The 22,224-nt window shown below is 37.2% G+C and overlaps 1 non-coding gene across 1 annotated transcript; it reads right to left on the bottom strand.

Moving 5' to 3' along the window:
* Positions 1-438: 438 nt before the first annotated feature.
* On the bottom strand, positions 439-511 carry TRNAV-CAC (transfer RNA valine (anticodon CAC)). The gene has a single exon. It is a non-coding gene; the product is annotated as a tRNA-Val (tRNA).
* Positions 512-22,224: the final 21,713 nt, after the last annotated feature.

Consider the following 22,224-nt stretch of genomic DNA (forward strand, 5'->3'; position numbering starts at 1 on the left):
GTTTTAAAAGTAGGGAAAAAGTACGCTACCTATGTCACATTATTAAACCAAGTGAAGTGAAATAATTGTTAAATATTTATTATAACCACTACACCACAGACACGTGGTAAGTCTAAGTTTTCCAAGAGACCTAACTAATTATTATGCCCAATCACGATGGTTAAAACATGTATCTACCTGGGCTCGAACCTGTGACTTTCCGTGTGTGAAGCGGGCGCGATAACCACTACACCATAGATACGTGGTAATACTGAGCTTTCCAAGAGATATAGCTAATTCAAGCGCCCAATCACGATGGTCAAAACATGTATCTACCAGAGCTTGAACCTGGGACCTTCCGCGTGTGATGCGGACGTGATAACCATTAACCACTGCACCATAGATACGTGGTAGCACTGAGTTTTCCAAGAGATCTAGCTAATTCTTATGTCCAATTCATGTATCTACCAGGGCTCGAACCTGGGACCTTCCGCGTGTGAAGCAGACGTGATAACCACCACACTACAGATACGTAGTGAAACTGAGTTTTCCAAGAGATCTAGCTAATTTTTATGTCCAATCACGATGGTCAAAGCCGTACTTCTGTAATTAACTAAAATTAACATACTTAGACTTAATTGTTTTGATCAAGCTGGCCGATAGCACACCCTGAATACTTAATTGTTAATTTAAGATAATTCCGAAAAGTATCTTTGCTGTAGTTTTTAAGTTATCGGTGGGGAAAAATCACGAAAAACCCATGTTAATCTCCATAGGAAATTAGCAAAAGCAGGTGAATATTACTTTAACGTTACAAAACGGTATCAAGTCATATCTACAAGGGCCTACCGGCCCTGTAGAATAAACAGGTGGTGTTTCCCGCGACATTCAAGTATTGTATTATTTTATGTGATATAGCACAGAAAATGCGTGTTAAAAATGGTTTCAATATATTTTATCAATACATAATTATAGAGGTATTTCAATTCGGGGGGAAAGGAGAGATTTTGAGGCGGGGTTTCACTAGTCCCCGCCTAGGTGCCATATTAAGCGGGAAAAATAGCATAGAGTTCTTCAGCGTCCCGCACGGAGGGAGGGTGAAAACCGGCTCCGTTTATTGGCAGGCCCAACTGTGACGTTTCCCCCCTTCAACTGATATAGCGCTATACTTTCTGTCATTTGACCATTTTTTCTGTAGGTTCGTACTACATTTTAACCTCATAAAATATGCAAAACGAAAAACAAGCCTTAAATTTGAAAACTCTATAATCATGGATCCTTTAAACCCTATAGTGGTATGGAAATTGGGGAGTTTATTTTAAAAATTGGCTGAGGAAGGACCGCGGTCCGAAAGCTCCCAAAGTTTTAAATTTTAAATTTTAAATAAACATATAAAATTTACTCCATGAAGTAGCAGTTCTTATTGAAATTGACAACATTAGAAATTGGGGACGTTGTTAACCTAAGCTATGTGCCCGAGTCCTGTAGAGTTATTTCTATGCTGTATTGCCGGTCCTCTTTAGAATTTAAAAATGCATGGTTTAATTCGATCGTAGTTACTTAGAAATTCTGGACAAGTAAATAGCCCCAGACAGGAACCAATCAGAATTCTTTAACGAGAGCTGACCTAAAACTAGTCTTTGCTAAGCTGAGTGGACCTTTCACCCCTCGACTATGACAGCGTCTAGTGGCATTTGTTTGAAGTAAAACACAGACGAGACTTGCTTTATAACAGTTCTTAGCTTTGTCGGTAATATCAACTTCGCTTTAGCTCTGAAAACTATTTTATTATGGCTTTATTATAAAAACAGCCATAACATAATGGGTGCATCAATTCGCAAATCTTCTACAAATGAAATTCAAAATTTAACCACGGATGAAGATTACATTTCGTCGCGTCTACCCATATTTGGTTCAAAAACATCATTAGTTATCAATATTACTTTCTGGTCATCGGTGTTCATCTTGAAGTACTTGTTTGTGGCCTTCATAGCCAGTATCTTTTACTATTCCAAAGGAATTTACGTGATGAGTTCTGAAACGATCACCATTACTGAATACTTGGTTTCGATGTATATTTTTGCGTACAATCGCCAATCAATTCAGGACATTTTCCGAGATGGTTTTGCACGACTCAGTACTGTCTCACCTCATGGAGTTACTAGAATAAACACGATCATTAAATGGTACGTCATCGTGGCTGTAGTGTTTAATGTAATCGTTTTTGGCCTTCATATGGCGTTCGAGCCCGCAATTAAAAGCGGCCACGATCCGAACTTTTGCTTTGCTAAGTTTTTAAGTTTAGGGTTAAATGAGAACGTTTCGCCATTTACGGAATCCAGTTGCGCTGTGATCTTTATCGCTTCTCAACTTCTGAGTTTTCTGGCGTTAAGACTATTTTTAGTCATAACACTTGGTTTGTTCTTTCTACACACGGCCCTACTTTCCCTGTATTTGAAGGACATCTTGGAAGACACCACTAACCCTCGGCAAATGGACTTATTCAACGAACATTTTGTTTTCGTTGTCAACCTCATCCGACGGCAAAATGACCAAGTGAAGGGACTTCTGGCTTTATTGTTCTTCGGGTCGTTGTACTCTACGTTCAACAATCTAGTTTCTTTCATTTTACACCCAAGTGATGAAGGAAACGTGGCTTTGATTCCTAACTTGTCTCAGAGCTTTTTGGTCATAAGTTCAGTTACAATTTTCGCCTCTAAAATACCGGAAGCCATGGATGAAGTGTCAGAAAAACTGTTGACGTTGTCGAAGGATTTTTTTGCGAAGGGTAGAATGCTGGATTATTTGTTTATCAAGTCGCAATTGCAAGGAGAGGGTTTTGGAGTGAAAATTGCCGGGTTGTTTCTGATTACAAGAAGCATGTTTTTATCGTTTGTTGGAATGGGAGTGACTTACACCATTGTTTACATTCAGTTTAATCCTACTGTATTAAAAAAAATTGCAGGGTGAAGTAGTGGGTAACTGTTCTTTGAATAGTTAAAGTTTGAAACATTCTTTAATCGTTGGGCTTTCTTTTGAATTTCTCTAATGCATGAATAACAAGACGACCCAAGGGCCCGTAATAGGAGCCACATCGTGCCGTACTTAACAGGCGTACATAAAATTTATGTGAATAGCCCCTCGATGCGCTACTTTAAACTGTGCTAAAATGATTACCAGTAATCCTTACTACAATAAATTTATGTTATAATTGTAATAGTGCGACACAACGAGAAATTTTGAGTGAGTAGCCCCTCGATGCGCTACCCTTAACATTGCTAAAATGATTGCCCGTAAGACCATTCTAAAAACAACAATGCTAAAATGATTACATGCAAGTAACCCTTAATAGAAGAACAGAAAGTTTTAGTGATTACCCCCTCGATGATAGAGTGAACTATAACAGTGCTAAAATGATTATGTATTTAACGCTCGATTAATACACGTACAGAAAGTTTTAGTTTACAACATAGACTTACGCCGACGCATAATTTTCACGTCTTATAAGTTTCTAACATGAACGGCCAGAAGCGTTTGAAAGAGAAAGAATTCGGTAAAACACCCAATAATTGTAATATCCCGGTGCCTTAAGACCATTCTAAAAAGAACGTCAGTAAATACTTGCTTTTGCTTTCAAATTTCCCACGATTTCTTTGAATGTTGAAATAGGGGAAGTATTGACTATTGAAAGCGTGAAACTCTTATTGTCGACAGGTGAGAGGAATTTTTAAGGGAGAGTATATGGCTTAACCTAACTATCATAGTTCCCTTCCTTTTAAGTAGACGAACGAAAAATATCACTTTCACTTTCCCTTCAATGACGATCGAAAAATTTTATACTGCCAAAGGCTCTACTATTGACACTACCACTACGAGAATGACAACAGGGCAGGTCAAACTAAGAGCCTCATCGTAGATGTACATCATACGATGTGGCTAAAAAATGTTCAAATATTCTCCGTAACCATGAGCACTGCAGAAGATTTTCATCCACCTCAGTGCCTAACTTTCGATTATTTCTATTTGGTTTTGTTACTACCAGGTGAAATAATGCTAGTGGTTAGTTATTATAGAAATTTCATAAATGTCACGTATAACAGGTGGTATTTCCCGAAACATTTGTTTATTGTATGCACAGAAAAGACGTGGTTATATTTCAATATATTTTATTAATGCATAAATGTACTTTCTGTCACTTGACCACGCTTAGAAATATGGATATTGTAAATATTCCCTGTAGGGACTGGAAATTAAAATGAATTTATCGATAATGAAAAATAAATATTGGCACGTACGAAATGTAAATAATGTATTCCCCTAAATTCACTGTGTTCTGCTCTCCAAAATGACATCTTTGTTGGTCCTCTTTACAATTACAAAGTCCATGGAATAATTCGGAGTTAATGTGAAAGTATGGCCAAGGACAAAGAAAATTACCCAAGCAAGAACTTGCACATTGCTTAGAAACATGACGAGAAATTATTATTTACCCATTTAATTATAGTTAACAATATGGTTTGGCGCTTTCTTTCTTTCATAGCAGTCAAATCGTACATGAACAATTGGCAATGTGTTGGGAAAAAAGAAATAACGGAATCTGATAATAATTCTCGCGACTTTTGGGAATTGCACGAAATCGTACGCTTGAGTAAACGAGGACTTGTGTTGATAGGCTATAACGTGTTTTTAGTTAGCAATCAAAAAACCTTCCTTATACATTAGAGGTAGTATCAAGTTTTATCTAAGGGAGCTTTGAATTGAGATTACCAACACAAATTATTTGTGACTCTATTTAAAGGAACCACTTCCATAATGGGCTCGTCAATTCGCAAATCTTCTACAACTGAAATTAAACGATTAACCATAAAAGAAGATAGCGTGCGTCTACCCGTATTTGGTTCAAACACACCGTTAATTTTGAACATTTATTTCTGGTCATCGATGTTCATCATGAAGTACTTGTTTGTATCTGGGATTGTTTATCCCAAAGAAAAATTTAAGATGGCTGTAAAAATGATCACCGTTGCTGGGTACTTGATTTCGACTTACACTTTAGTGTACAATCGAAAATCAATTCGGGAAATCTTTCGAGATTGTGTTACACGGCTCAATAAAGTCTCACCGCAAGGGGTTAGTAGGATAAACAGGATCATTAAATTTTACGTCATCGTGGCTGTCGTTTTTAATGCAGTAATCCTTGCCCTTCATATGGTGTTCGAGCCCGCAATTACAAGTGGCCGCGATCAACGTTTAATCTTCACGAATCTTGTAAGTTTCCAGTTATGCCAGAACGTTACGCCATTATCAGAGAAGATTTCCGCCGTGTTCTTTTATTCTTTTGAAATCCTGAGTTTTCTGGCTTTAAGACTCTTTTTGATCGTGACACTATGTTTGATCTTTCTACACGCGGCCCGACTTTCCCAGTATTTGAATGATATCTTAGAAGACACCGCTAACCCTCGACAAATGCACTTATTCAACGATCATTTTAACTTCGTGGTTAACCTGATTCGCCGGCAAAATGAACAAATGAAGGGACTCATAGTTTTGTTGTATTGTGAAGGGTTGTATGCAATATTTGACTACGTATTTGTTTACATTTCAAATCAACGTAATGAAGGAGGCGTGACTTTTGTTCTAAAAATTGTGCAGGTCATACTAATCATGTGCTTGCTTACAATTTGCGCTGCCAAAATACCGGAAGCCATGAGTGATGTGTCTGAAAAGCTGTGGACATTATCGAAGGATTTTTTTGCAAAGGGTAGAATGCTGGATTATATGTTTATCAAGTCGCAATTGCCAGGGGACGATTTTGGAGTGAAAATTGCCGGGTTGTTCTTGATTACAAGAGGCTTGTTTTTGTCGTTTTTGTCGTTTCTGGGTATGGCAGTCACTTATATCGTAGTTTACCTTCAATCTACAACAGCTGAGTCGCCTGAAATTTTGATCTAGATGGACGTGTAAGTGAAATCTGAAGAGATGATACAGTAAAGTATTTTAAGACAAGTTGAAAAACTCGTTGCAGCTAACGCAACTAACGCTATAGCCTATAAATTTAAAAAAGTTGCAATCAACTGCTTTTCGATGTAAATGAGGATATGTATTTTATTTCCTGGAATATAACTTCACAACGTTTTAACACAAGTTCATAAGATATGTTCCATAAGTTTGTCACTGGTTACTGAGAGCTTGTTATGAAGTGACATAGTTGAAACGTCATAGATTCTCCTAAAGTGACGCCTGGTGAGGAGCTGTCAAAGGCTTCCTATTTAGGAAGTAAGACTACAAAACCGAGTGGTGTCAATTCTCTCTTGTCGTTCTCGAACTAGTTCGAGCTGTAAGTTTGTAGCATTGCGAAGTATAGGAGGTGTCATACTTATGGAACATATCTTATATAACTTATGGTTTTGACCTTTGCTCGGGTCACGCAACTCTGCTGGTCCCCTTTAAAATTATAAATTGTCGGTGTTTAAAAACACACGATTGTCATTGCCTTGCAACGTGGCGAAATAGTTTGCAATATGTCAGTACGTATGCCTTTCCTTTGATGTAAGATATAGCAAGTCTTTTAAAAATATTAAGTAAAGTCTAGTTATTGTAAAAAATGACGAAGTCTTAACTTGGTAATACAAACGCCAAAATTGTCGAGTTAAAACGTAACAGATCATAGACAACTCTTATAGGCCTATATCCGTGTACCTTTGGTTGGTCCAGTGATGCATGTGTTATTGTAAGTAAATAAAGAGTTTTTCGTTTTTGTATGTTTTTCATATAAACTCGATCCCATCGAATTTCTTATAAAACATGGCTAGAAAAAGCAGCAAGTAACTACTTTTCGATGTAAATGAGGATATATATATGTATTTTTTCTGGAATATATTAAGTTCACAGTCACTACATTTTAACTTAAGCTCACTGTGTACAGGTGGTCACCTTAAAAATTACTAAGTCCATGTTTTAACACGCACGATTGTCATTACCAACGTGGCGAAATAGTTTACAATGTGTCAGTACGTAAGATTTATTAATAGTTGTTAAAAATATTAAGTAAATTAGAATTATAGGCAAATATAACGAAGTCTTTATTTGGTTTGACGAACACCAAACTTGTCAAGTTGAAACATAACAGATCACCGACAAGTCTTATCTATCCGTGTACCTTTCGTACGTGAAGTGATGCATGTGTTATTGTAAGTAAATAAGGAGTTTTTCGTTTCTGTATATTTTTCATTTCCTTAACTGTTGCATTATGTAAATACTTTCCATTCTTTTTGCTCTCTTATTTACTTAACCAAAACTAGAGGACATAACGAAACTTCTATCGAATTTCTTATAAAAAATTGTAGCTTCGAAGAAACTCTAACCACATTCACGTTATGTTCTAGTCATGCTGGGTGTATCAATTCGCAAATCTTTCAAAACTGAAATTAAAAGTTTAATCATGGATGAAGATTACATATCGTCGCGTTTACCCATACTTGGTTCAAATACACCGTTACTTTTCAGCATTACTTTTTGGTTATCGGTGTTTATCGTGAAGTACTTGTTTGTGACTTGGACAGTATTTGTACATTACAATCCCGATAGGTTTGATGGCTGTGCCTCTACAATGACGACCCTATTTGGATACGTGATTTCAACCTACACTTTTGTGTACTATCGCCAAGGATTTCGGGACATATTTGGAGATGGTTTTACGCATCTCAATAAACTATCACCGCAAGGAATTAGCAAGATAAACAAGACCATTAAATGGTACGTCATCGTGGCTGTGACTTTTAATGTAGTTGTTTTAGGCCTGAATTTGGCGTTCGACCCCGTATTAACAAATGGCGACGATTCAGAGTTTTTCTACACTAAAATGATAACGCTGCAGTTATATCAAAATGCCACGCCAGTGTTGGAAACAACTTGCGCCGTCTTATTTGTTTCATCGAATATACTGTGCATTCTCGTGTTAAGATTGTTTATGGTTATAACACCAATGATGGCCTTTTTGTACACGGCGAAACTCGCGCAATGTTTGACTGATATCTTGGAAGATACCGCTAACCCTCGTCAATTGTACGTCTTCAACGAACATTTTACTTTCGTGGTTAACCTCATTCGTAAGCAAAACGACGTAATGAAGAGACTTCTAGCTTTATGGTTCTTCGGAGCTTTGTTCGCCACTTCAAACTGTATAATCACTTACATTCTAAAGAAAGACAATGAAGGAAGTTTTGTTTGGATTCCCAATATGTTGCAGGACATAATGATCACGTGTTTGGTAACGATTTGCGCTTCTGAAATACCGGAAGCCATGAATGAAGTGTCTGAGAAACTGTTGACGTTGTCCATGGTCTTTTTGGCTAAGGGTAAAATGAAGGATTATACTTTTATCAAGTCGCAATTGCAAGGGGACAGTTTCGGTGTGAAAATTGCCGGATTGTTTCTGATTACCAGAAAGTTGTTTTTGTCTTTTGTTGGAATGGGAGCGACTTACACGATTGTTTACATTCAACTTAATCCAAATGTTTTAAGAAAATTGCAGGGTGAAGTAGCATGCAACTGTTCTTCGACCTAATGGTGTTAAAATTTCAATTAGGGGGGGGGGTAACGACATTGTTCAGTTCGCAAAAAACATTTCCTTTTGTTGAACCTGCTTAGAATTACGAAGTCGATGCTTTATCACGCTTAATTTTAATTCATAACACGGCGAAATAGTTTCATAATGTAAGATTGATACTGCCTTTCGCTTTACCTTTGATGTAAGACATTGCAATAGTTATTTATATTAATAAGTAAACTAAATTTATAGTTAATCATATAAAGAAGTTCTTTATTCGGTAATATGAATACCAATTTATTATATAACAGAAGAGCATTTGCGTGCAAAATTTGCCTACTTCCTGTTATTTGTGTATTTTGTATTAATGTAAGACCATTAGGAATGTCTTGTCAGTATATTTCCCATATGTACTTAAACCTTAAAGGAAAAGTTCAGGTAACATAATATTATACCTTAACAGAACGGCTGCTTTTTCTAAATATAAAAGGAGTTAAATATTAAAATTAAAATAAATGAACTCTTATTACAATATGATAATTAACATTTAATTAATCTAAAAAAAAATCAAGGACTACTGCGCCTCCACCATTGGTTTAGTGGCGTCTGCTACCCTGAACCTCTTACCCCTACGGAATTGGTTGAATTCTTACAGGCTGAGAGAGGTAAGGGGGTAACAGGTTCTGGGTAGCCGGAGCCACTAAACCAATGGCGGTTGGCGCAGTAGTCCTTGATTATTTTTAAGCCAAATTAAATGCTAATTATTTTGTAACAAGAGATCATTTATTTTCTTTAATGTTTTACCTTTTGTAGTTAGAAAAAGTCCGTTCATTTAAGATACAATGTTATGTACCTTGAACTATTCCTTTAATTGCTGCATTATGTAAATGATTTCCCTTTTTTCTACGTTCCTATTGACTTAAACAAAAACTCGAGTACATTAAAAAGCCCTTTCGATTGCCTTATCATTAGGGCGAAGGTTTTTGTCTTTTGAACATTTCACAAACCAAATTATGACCGCAAGGAGAAATTACATACGTTCTATTGTCATGATGGGTGTCCCAAGTCGTAAATATCCACGAAATGAAATCAAAAGTTTAACTATGGATCAAGATTGCGTATCGTCGCGTTTACCCGTATTTGGTTCAAACACACCGTTATTTCTGAACATTTCTTTGTGGTCATCGGTGTTCATCATGAAGTACGTGTTTGTGACATGGTCTGTGTATATATATTACAATCCCGATAAATTCTACGCCTTGACCTCTAAAATGATGACCCTAGTTGGGTACATTGTTTCAACTTACGTCATGTTGTACAATCGCCAAGGATTTCGGGATATTTTTCGAGATGGTTTTACACGACTTAACAATATCTCACCGCAAGGGATTGGTAGAACCAGTAAGATCATTAAATGGTACGTCATCATAGGTGTGGTGTTTAACGTCGTAGTTTTAGCCCTTCATTTCTCGTTTGAGCCTGCAGTAACAAATGGCCACGATTCAGAGTTTTCCCACACAAAAATGATAACTCTGCAGTTATATCAAAATGCCACGCCAGCGTTGGAAACCACTTGCGCCGTGTGCTTTTATTTATCGAATATACTGAGCATTCTCGTGTTAAGATTGTTTTTAGTCATAACACCATTGTTGGCCTTTTTGTACACGGCGAACCTCGCGCAGTGTTTGACTGATATCTTGGAAGATACCGCTAACCCTCGTCAATTGCACGTGTTCAACGAACATTATCTTTTTGTGGTTAATCTCATTCATCGACAAAATAAGTTAATGCAGAGACTTCTTGCATTATGGTTTTCCGGTGCGTTGTATTCAACGTTTGACTGTATAATTATTTATATTTTAAAGAAAGACAATGAGGGAAGCGTTGCTTGGATTCCCAATATGCTGCAAGACATACTGATCACGTGTTTAGTAACGATTTGCGCCTCTAAAATACCGGAAGCCATGAATGAAGCGTCTGAGAAACTGTTAACATTGTCGACGGTGTTTTTGGCTAAGGGTAGAATGAGGGATTTTATGTTTATCAAATCGCAATTGCAAGAAAACGGTTTAGGAGTGAAAATTGCCGGATTATTCTTGATAACTAGAAGCTTGTTTTTGTCGTTTGTTGGAATGGGAGTGTCTTATACGATTGTTTACATTCAACTTAATCCAAATGTGTTAAGAAAATTACAGGGTGAAACGGACGGTAGCACATAAATTTGTCAAGCCTTGGCCCTTAAATAGATTTTTCTCTGTTTTACCATAAACATAAAAACTAAACTAAGATGATTTTTAAAAGAGAATTAGTTCAAAACTTTCGGCCAATTACAAGCACCATATTGAATTGAAAGAAGTTGTACTAAGGCCTATATGAAATGCTGTTGAATTTGTTCTTCATTTAAAGATGATAGATTCTAAACACACCTATCCTCACAGTGAGCTTTCACAATACGCTAATCTTGCTAACATGTCAAAATATCTTGGAATATATTGATTTAACCTTCGAATGAACCACAACTATTGTTATTTATAATATTAACTAAACTAGAATTATAATTAAAATATATATAAGAATTTATTTTGTCACGTGAATGTCAAATTTGACAAGTAAAACTATTTGCGTAACTTATGCACGTCCAATTACTGTGTTCGCTTATTTTAAGAAAATAAAGTCTGAGTGGTTCCAATGTATTTTTCGTGTAAGCATTAACTCTTGTGCTGTGTAAATACCTTCACTTGTTTCGTCTAGCTACACAGAGTGAGAAAACTAACTCGAGAAAGTTTTTAAACTCCGATCGATTGTTTTATCGTTAATAGCTTAGGTTTTCCAAACCAAACTCTAACCACATTAAAAGATTCGAGTAAGTTTTAGTCATGATGCGTGCAACTAATCTGAAATCTTCAAGAAATAAAATTAAAAGTTTAACCATGGATGAAGGTTACTTATTGTCGAGTCTACCCGTATTTGGTTCAAACACACCATTGCTTCTAAACATTTATTTCTGGTCATCGCTGTTCATCTTGAAGTACTTGCTTGTGGCCTTCATAGTCAATATTTATTACTATCCCGAAGAACTTTACGTGATGAGTGCCCAAACGATTACCATTGCTGGATTCTTGGTTTCAACGTACACTTTTGTGTACAATCGCCAATCAATTCGGGAAATATTGCGAGACGGAGTTTCAAGGCTCAGTAAAGTTTCACCGCAACGGGTTAGTAGGATAAACAAGATTATTAAATGGTACGTCATCGTGACTGTGGTTTACAATGCAGTCGTTTTTGCCCTTCATATGGTGTTTGAGCCCGCAATTAAAAGTGGAAACAATCCAAACTTTCGCTTCGCCAGTTTTATAAGTTTAGGGTTAAATAAGAACGTTTCGCCATTCACGGAATCGATATGCGCTGTGACCTTAGTGGTTTCGCAACTCCTGAGTTTCCTGGCGTTAAGACTGTTTTTGGTCATAACACTTTGTTTGACCTTTCTACACACGGCACGACTTTCTCAGTATTTGAATGACATTTTGGAAGTCACCGCTAACCCTCGGCAAATGGACTTATTCAACGAACATTTTCTTTTCGTTGTCAACCTCATCCGACGACAAAATGACCAAGTGAAAGGAGTTCTGGCTTTATGGTTCATCGGGGCGTTGTACTCTACGTTCAACAGTCTAATTGATTTCATTTTAACCTCTAGTAATGAGGGAAACATGGGTTGGGTTCCTAACATGTCTCAGGACTTAATGATCATATGTTCAGTGACAATTTTCGCCTCTAAAATACCGGAAGCCATGAATGAAGTGTCCGAAAAACTGTTGACATTGTCGAAGGATTTTTACACAAAGGGTAGAATGCATGACTATATGTTTATCAAATCGCAATTGCAAGGAGAGGGTTTTGGAGTGAAAATTGCCGGGTTGTTTCTGATTACAAGAAGCATGTTTTTATCGTTTGTTGGAATGGGGGTGACTTACACAATTGTTTACATTCAGCTTAATCCAACCGTGTTAAGAAAATTGCAGGGTGAAGTAGTGGGCAACTGTTCTTCGAATAGTTGAAGTAATACCAGAAGTGAGATGAGACCAGAAGTACTGAGCTAACCAAATTCTTCACTCGGCATTAGTGAATATTCTTGATAACGCACCAACGGTTGGCCCTCTGGTGGCGGTTTCAGAATTTCCCCTCCAAAACGTGAGACGCTCGCGGTGGTAGACGGCCGAACTAGATTCATGGAGCCGCGTCCGTGTTCGGCGGCTTTAGGTTGAGGGGAAGGGGGTAGGAAATGTTTTTGGAACTCGACCAATTTTTTCCTCAGTAGTGTAGGCGCTTGGGAAGCGGCATAAAATCCTCAAATTTGTTCACTAGTGCCAGGATCTACTATCAATGCTAGAGCCCTTCACTTCTAGTCTCATCTCACTTCTGGTAATACATTACTACCCTAGTAGAAAGCTAGTGAATTAACGATAACCTTTTCTCTTTTTGCCACAAGTTCTGACTACACGAAACTTATATCCACGCACGCTAGCAGACGCTAGTCATTGCTAACATTGCGAAAACCTTTAATAATGTCAGAGTTTAAGATTGATGCGTTGTTAGCAATAATTATTGATAATTTAAGTAAACTAAAATTATAGTTAAATATAATGACTTATTTTGTGACACAAATGACAAAATCGTCAAGCTTAAATATACCAAACGCAGAACACCCTTGTAATTGCGTTCAGTCATCCATGTATTGTATCTGTTATGGTAAGCAAAGAAAGAGTCTGTTATTTCAAAATTATTTATAATAGTAAGTAAACGAGTATTATAATTACATGTTTGTAAAATTTTTATATTTTCATATGAATGCCAAAATTGTCAAGTTAAAATATGTATCAGAAGAGCTGTTTTCTATTTGCGTTAATTTTGCACGTCCACTGAGTTCCTGTATTGTGAATGATTACCCTAGAAAAATAAATACTGAGTGGTTTCAATGTATTTTTCGTGCAAACATTAACTGTTGTGTTATGTAAATACCTTTCTCGCTCTTATTTACACAAAGACAACTCGAGGACGTTTCGAAACTCCTGTCCATAGTCTTATAGCTAAAGCTTGACGGCTGTTGTTGACGGTGAAAATTTTGGCAAATCAAACTCTAACCACGTAAAAATATTCGCGTACATTTTAGTCATGATGGGTGCCTCAATTCGCAAATCTTCAACAAATAAAATTAAACTTTTAAATACGGATGAAGATTGCGTGTCGTCGCGTCTACCCGTACTTGGTTCAAAAACAGTATTACTTATCAAGATTTATTTTTGGTCCTCGCTGTTCATCTTGAAGTACTTGGCCGTGGCCTTCATAGTCAGTATCTTTCACAAACCCGAAGAAGTTTACGTTGTATGCGCTTATATGATCACCATAATTGAGTACTTGTATTCGACTTATACTTTTGTGTACAATCGCCAGGCAATTCGGGAAATATTGCGAGATGGTTTTTCGCTTCTTAATAATGTTTCACCTCAAGGGGTGCATGCGATAAACAAGATCATTAAATGGTACGTCGTCGTGGCCGTGATGTATAATGTAGTAGTTTTTGCCCTTCACATGGCGTTTGAGCCCGTATTTAAAAATGGCCACGATCCAAATCTTAGCTTCAGTAATTTTCTAAGCTTAGGGGTAATTGAGAACGTTTCACCATTTACGGAAACCACTTGCGCCGTGATCTTACTCGCTCTTGAAGTAATGAGTTTTCTGGCATTAAGACTATTTTTGGTCGTAACACTTTGTTTGACTTTTCTACACACGGCCCGACTTTCCCAGTATTTGAAGGACATCTTGGAAGACACCGCTAACCCTCGGCAAATGGACTTATTCAACGAACACTTTAATTTCGTGGTTAACCTCATTCACCGTCAAAACGACCAAGTGAAGGGAGTTCTGGCTTTATGGTTCTTCGGGTCGTTGTACTCCACGATCAACAGTCTAATTTTTTTAATCTTAAGCTCATGTCATGAAGGAAAAGTGGCTTGGATACCTAACATGACTCAGGAATTATTGATCATATGTTCAGTTACAATTTTCGCCTCTAAAATACCAGAAGCCATGAACGAAGTGTCCGAGAAACTGTTGACAATGTCGAAGGACTTTTTGGCAAAGGGTAGAATGCAGGACTATATGTTTTTCAAGTCGCAATTGCAATTAGAGGGTTTTGGGGTGAAAATTGCCGGGTTGTTCCTGATCACAAGAAGAATGTTTTTATCGTTTATTGGAATGGGAGTTACTTACACGATTGTTTACATTCAACTTAATCCAACCGTGTTAAGCAAATTGCAGGGTGAAGTAGTGGGCAACTGTTCTTTGAATACTTAATAGTAATTTTTTATTTATTACGTAATTTTAAAGCTAAAACCCATGAAATGAACACACTTGTAATTGCATCCAGTGTATTGTACCCTGGAACAAGCCAAGTGATAGGATAGTCAACCTTTCCATGTTTGTGTATCATTTATTAATTTATATAGTTGAAAGCAGAAATATATTACTTTACACGAAGTTCACTTCTCCCTACCTCGCGCCGGCCATCATCTATGAAGTATTTTTACAGGCAAGAAACGGTACCGTTCCTCCCGAACAGCGAGGCAGATAGGTGAAAATAAAAACACTAGCGTCGCGTAGTGAGAAAAATGTGCTTTTCTTACAATCGTATCATGGTTGTATCTTATGCAGCGGCTTCTCACTTGCGCGAAATACAGTTGAATCCCGCCGTTTCTAGGAAACGTCAGATTATCTTGGCAGTGGCCATTTATCACAGTTCTCTCTCGAGAGGAAATTTTTTTCTCTTCGCGACTAGCGCGCGTCGGGAGGGGGAAAAAATCACGCCTCTTCACTCTTGCAAAGTTTTTTTTCGGGTTTTCTCTTCATAGATGATGTCCACGGTACTAACCATTATTGAAGTGAACTTCGTGTAAGGTAATATATTTCTGTTGAAAGCCAAATACTTAAATAGCATGCTTCTTGGTTGTTGCTAGTTAAATCGAAAATATATAATATTTCATTTGTATCTATGAAATATTACATATTTTTGGTTAAATGTATTACTGTACTATATATTAATATTTTATTATGCAAGTATTATTTTTTAAATTTATATGCTCCCTCCACACACACTTTTAAGGGGAGCCGCCCTGCTATTAAAGGGTGTATCTTGCAATATGGCAATAAAGAAACCTTGTTCGCTTTGTTATCCAATTCGTCGACGCCTTAATTGTTTCGATTTGAAATCCCCCATTCGAGCTGACGTTATGGTGCTATGGGCAGACTGACTTGAGCTAGGCAAAACGCCCGAAGTTGAAGGTGTAGATTTCTTTACCATGCCCTTAAGGGATTTCACTCCTTTCCCAGCATGTCTACGTTGACTTGAAAGAGACGAATAGATAGAATCAGAAGTATATAATACTTCTCTTCGAGAGAAGTGTACCACAAAGCGGGGTAAGTGTAACGTCACTCTTCCCAACATCGGAACATTTAGAGCAAGGTTACTAAACCGAATCACATACACGATAAATAGTCCCCTCATCATTACTCTATTAGCGCTTAAATATTTGGCAAGACGCGCTTGTGCATTTTGTCCCACGTCAAGACGAGGTTTGTGGGATGATTGCTGGGGATTTAGTGCCAAACAACTATAGAATTGACCGTACGGTGCGATGCCCATTTGTAGTTTGATGAGCGGGAAAGCAAACTAAAAGGGTGAGCCTAGGAAGAATGACGTTACATAACTAAAGCATTAAGAGGATACAGAGTGGCATACTTCTTCTATTATCCCCTTCTGATAGAATGTAGAACCGTTAGTAAAGAAATAGGTGGTGGTGTTTGGGGGTCTTTCAAAAAGAGGTTTCTGTTGGCGTTCTTTTCCTACAAGCCTAAGTTCATAAGATATGTTCCATAAGTATAACACTAATTATACTTTTATGTGCTAGAGACTTACAGCTCGGGCTAGTTCGAGAACGACAAGCGAGAATTGAAGTCCTACACTCGGTTTAGCAGTCCATCTTCCCATTTAGTCAGCGCCTCCTCACCAGGCATCGCTTTGCTAGAATCTATGACGTTTCACTTAGGTCACTTCATGAAACCTCTCAGGTAAAAAATGGGATAATATTGTTTTGAAAAATATTGGTTAGGCGTAGGAAACACCGCTTGAACGAAGTTCAAATATGTAATAACGAGTCGCTTTCAGTTGAAGAAGAGCCACGAGCTAGTAAGCTTCTGGAAATACTTTTAACTTTTATAGTAAAGTTTTATTTTACCCACGTTTATTTCTTCTATGTTTTATTAAACTCGATAAAGTTATCATAACCATGGACATGGTTATACAAAAGCAAATTTATTTTTATGAATGACCCCTTTATAGAAGTATAGCTAAGCGCGTCATCACGCCATATTTCGTTGAGATAAGGTAAAGGCCCCACCTTCAGGTAGGTTTGTAACATTAACGCCTAAACGTAAACAGTTGTGCTAAGTAAATACCTTCCTTTCTCACTTCTATTTACATAAAGAAAACTTGAGGACGGACGTTTCGAAACTGTTATCGATTGACTTGTATATAAGTTATAGTTAAAGGTTTGGCCTTTGACGGTTCAACCGAATTCTAATCCCACTAAGAAATTCGCCTATGATCTAGTCAAGATGGGTGCCTCGTTTCGCAAATCTTCAAAAACTGAACCCATGGACGAAGGTTACATATCATCGCGTCTACCTGTTTTTGGTTCAAACACACCATGGCTACTAAAAAGTACTTTCTGGTCCTCGCTGTTCATCTTGAAGTACTTGTTTGTGGCCTTCACAGTCTGTATCTTTCACAAACCCGAGCAACTTTACGTGATGGGTGCTCAAACGACCACCATAACTGAATACTTGGTTTCGACTTATATTTTTGTGTACAATCGCCAGGCAATCCGGGAAGTATTGCGAGATGGTTTTTCGAGGCTCAGGAAAGTTTCACCGCAAAGGGTTAGTGGGATAAACCAGATCATTAAATGGTACGTCATCGTGGCTGTAATGTTTAATGTAGTAATCTTTGCCCTTCATATGGCGTCCGAGCCCGGAGTTAGAAATGGCCACGATCCAAACCTTAGCTTCGTTAATTTTCTAAGTTTAGGGTTAAGTCAGAATGTTTCGGCATTGGCGGAATCAATTTGCGCTGTGATTTTTATTGCTTCTGAAGTCCTGAGTTTTCTGGTAGTGAGACTATTTTTGGTTATAACACTTTGTTTGATCTTTCTGAACATGGCCCGACTTTCCCAGTATTTGAATGATATCTTGGAGGACATCGCTAACCCTCTTCAAATGGACTTATACAACGAACATTTTATTTTCGTGGTTAATCTGATTCGCCGGCAAAATGACCAAGTGAAGGGAGTCCTGGGTTTATGGTTCTTCGGGGTGTTGTACTCCACATTCAACAGTCTGATTGCTTTCATTTTAAACTCAAGTAATGAAGGAAATGTGGCTTTGATTCCTAACTTGTCTCAGGACTTGTTGATCATATGTTCAGTTACAATTTTCGCCTCTAAAATACCGGAAGCCATGAATGAAGTGTCTGAAAAACTGTTGACAATGTCGAAGGATTTTTACGCAAAGGGTAGAATGCAGGACTATATGTTTATCAAATCGCAATTGCAAGGAGAGGGTTTTGGAGTGAAAATTGCCGGGTTGTTCCTGATTACAAGAAGCATGTTTTTATCGTTTGTTGGAATGGGAGTGACTTACACCATTGTTTACATTCAACTTAATCCAACCGTGTTAAGAAAATTGCAGGGTGAAGTAGCGGGTAACTGTTCTTTGAATAGTTAAAGTAAATTATGACTACCCTAGTAAAAAATTCCGTTGTTACTAACACAAATATCAATTTGAAAAACTCTTTAAGCCTTGGACCTTCTAAGATCTCGTTGATAATTTTTGACAAATTACGTAGGCATCGTTATTGATAGAAGTCATAACTAGGGCGGAAATCTGGAGAATTAACATTTCAGGTACAGGTGAATAGTTCATAACCTTTTCTCTTTTCGCTACAAGTTCTGACGACACAGAACTTATCGTCAGGCACGCTACTCATTGTTAACATGGCAAAAAACTTTTCTAATGTCAGAGTTTAAGATTGATACGCCCTTAGTAATAATTATTTATAGTATTAAGTAAACTAGAATTATAATTAAATATAAAGTCCTTTATTTCGTGACACAAATGACAAAAGTGTCAAGCTAACATATATCAGGTGAAGACTCTTGTATTTGCGTCCAGTGATGCGTGTATTGTATTTGTTATTGTAAGCAAATAAAGAGGGTGTGGTCTCAGAACATATTTTATGTAAACATTTACTTTAACTGTAGTGTCGTGCAAGCACTATCCGTTCTTTCGACGCTCGCATTTACCTAAGAAAAGCCCGAGGTCATTTCGAAATCCCCATCGATTTTCTTATCAAATCTTCAAATGCTCTTGGCAGTTGAACACAAACCAAATTCTAACTCTAACCACACGAAGAATTTCGCTTGCAATCTAATCATGTTGGGTGCCTCAATTCGCAAATCTTCGACAACTGAAATTAAACGAATAAATATGGATGAAGATTACGTATCTTCACGTTTACCCGTATTTGGTTCAAAAACACCGTTATTTTTTAAAATTTACTTCTGGTCATCGATGTTCATCACGAAGTTCTTGTTTGTGGCTGCTTTATTTTATATGAATTACAATCCCAAAGAAATTTACACAGTTTCTTCTAAAACTATCATCATGGCTGTGTACTTGACTTCGACGTACACTTTTGTCTACAATCGCCAAGCAGTTCGGGAAATATTGCGAAGTGGTCTCTCAAGGCTCAATAATGTCTCACCCCATGGGGTTTCTAAAATAAACAAGATAATTAAATGGTACGTCATCATGGCTGTAGTGTTTAATGTAGTAATCTTTGCCCTTCATATGGAGTTCGAGCCTGCAATTAAAAGTGGCCACAATCTAGACTTTAGCTATGCTAATTATATAAGTTTTCAGTTAAATCAGAACGTTTCTCCATTTACGGAATCGCTTTGCGCTGTGATCTTAGTCGCTTCTGCACTCCTGAGTTTTCTGGCAATAAGACTATTTTTAGTCATAACACTTGGTTTAATTTTTCTACACACGGCCCGACTTTCCCAGTATTTGAAAGATATCTTGGAAGACACCACAAACCCTCGGCAAATGGACTTATTCAACGAACATTTTAATTTTGTGGTTAACCTCATTCGCCGTCAAAATGAGCAAGTGAAGGGAATTCTGACTTTATGTTTCTGCGGGGCATTGTACTCCACGTTCAACGGCCTAATGGTTTTCGTTTTAAGCTCGAGTAATGAAGGAATGGTGGCTTGGATTCCCAACATGTCTCAGGATTTAATAGTCATATGTTCAGTGACAATTTTTGCCTCTAAAATACCGGAAGCCATGAATGAAGTGTCCGAGAAGCTGTTGACGTTGTCGAAGGATTTTTTCGCAAAGGGTAGAATGCTGGATTATTTGTTTATTAAATCGCAATTGCAAGGAGAGGGTTTTGGAGTGAAAATTGCTGGGTTGTTCCTGATTACAAGAAGCATGTTTTTATCGTTTGTTGGAATGGGAGTGACTTACACGATTGTTTACATTCAACTTGATCCAACCGTTTTAAGAAAATTGCAGGGTGAAGTACCGGGCAACTGTTCTTTGAATAGTTAAAGTAATTTATGACCACCTTAGTTGAAAATTCCGTTGTTGCTAACACAAAATATAAATTTGAAAATTAGCTAAGCCTTGGCCCTTCTTTTGAATTTCTCTAATATACGAATTAAAATTAAACAAAAATGGCTTTAAGGAACAATTAGTTGAAAGGGTTTGACAAATTATAGCACCGTCATTAGTTAGAATTAGCATGGAAAGCCGGAGACTCAAACTTCTTACGCTTCTCATTGTTAACATGGCGAAAATCCTTGTTAATGTCATAATTTAAGATTGATACGCCCTCAGTAATAATTATTTATAGTATTAAGAAAACTAGAATTATAATTGAAATATAAAGCCCTTTATTTCGTGACACTAATGACAAAATAATTGTCAAGCGCTAATGTAACAGATGAACACTCTTGTATTTGCGTTCAGTCATTCGTGTATTGTATTTGTTATGGTAAGAAAATAAAGAGGGTGTCCATACAGTACATTTTTTATTTAAACATTTACTTTTACTGTTGTGTTTTGCAAATATTATCCCTTGTTTATACCTCAAGTAAAGCCAGAGGACATTTCGAAATTCCCATCGATTGTTTTATCAAATCGTCGAAGGTTTTTGACAGTCCAACACGAGCCAAATTAAATTCTAACCACAAGAAGAGATTCGCCTGCGATCTAAACATGATGGGTGCTTCAATTCGCAAATCTTCAACAACTGAAATTAAACCATTAAACATAGATGAAGATTGCGTATCTTCACGTTTACCCGTATTTGGTTCAAAAACACCATTACTTGTCAACATTTATTTCTGGTCATCGATGTTCATCATGAAGTACTTACTGTTGGCTGACATATTATATACGTATAACAGTCCCAAAGACATTTATATTGGTTTCGCTAAATCGATCACCATTGCTGGATTCTTGATTTCGACGTACGCTTTTGTGTACAGCAGACAGGAAATTCGGGAAATATTGCGAGATAGTGTTACACGGCTCCGTAGTGTCTCACCGCAACTGGTTTGTAGAATAAACAAGATCATAAAATGGTACATCGTCTTGGCTGTAGTGTTTAATGTAGTAGTTTTTGTGTTATATATTATGTTCGAGCCCGCAATTCAAAATGGCTACGATGCATACTTTAGCTTCGCTAAGTTTGTAAGTTTAGGGTTAATTGAGAACGTTTCGCCATTTAAGGAATCCATTTGCGCTGTGATCTTTATTGCTTCTGAAGTCCTATGTTTTCTGGTAGTGAGACTATTTTTGATCATAACGCTTTGTTTGATCTTTCTACACACCTCCCGAATTTCCCAGTATTTGAAAGATATCTTGGAAGACACCACTAACCCTCGTCAAATGGACTTATTCAACGAACATTTTCTTTTCGTGGTTAACCTCATCCGACGACAAAATGGCCAAGTGAAGGGGCTGCTGGCTTTTTGGTTCTCTGGTGCGTTGTACTCTACGTTCAGTGGTCTAGTTACTTTAATTTTAACCTCAGATATTAAAGGAAACGTTGCTATGATTCCAACCATGTCTCAGGACTTATTGGTCATAAGTTCAATTACTATCTTCGCCTCTAAAATACCGGAAGCCATGAATGAAGTATCCGAAAAATTGTTGACATTGTCGAGGGATTTTTTCGCAAAGGGTAGAATGCAGGACTATATGTTTATCAAGTCGCAATTGCTAGGAGAGGGTTTTGGAGTGAAAATTGCCGGGTTGTTCCTGATTACAAGGAGCATGTTTTTGTCGTTTGTTGGAATGTGAGTGACCTACACTATTGTTTACATTCAGCTTAATCCTACTGTATTAAGAAAATTGCAGGGTGAAGTAGCGTGCAACTGTTCTTTGAATACTTAAAGTAATTTTTTCTTGTAGAAAATTCCATTGCTGCTATAACAAATATAAATTTGAAAAATTCGTTAGTCCTTGGTCTTTCTTTTTTATTTCTTTATATACAGGTAAAGACTTCAAATCTT

Source organism: Phalangium opilio, unplaced genomic scaffold (assembly GCF_054372755.1).
Source record: "Phalangium opilio isolate 3A_F unplaced genomic scaffold, DU_Popi_V2 ptg000209l_1, whole genome shotgun sequence".
Classification (NCBI taxonomy): domain Eukaryota; kingdom Metazoa; phylum Arthropoda; class Arachnida; order Opiliones; family Phalangiidae; genus Phalangium; species Phalangium opilio.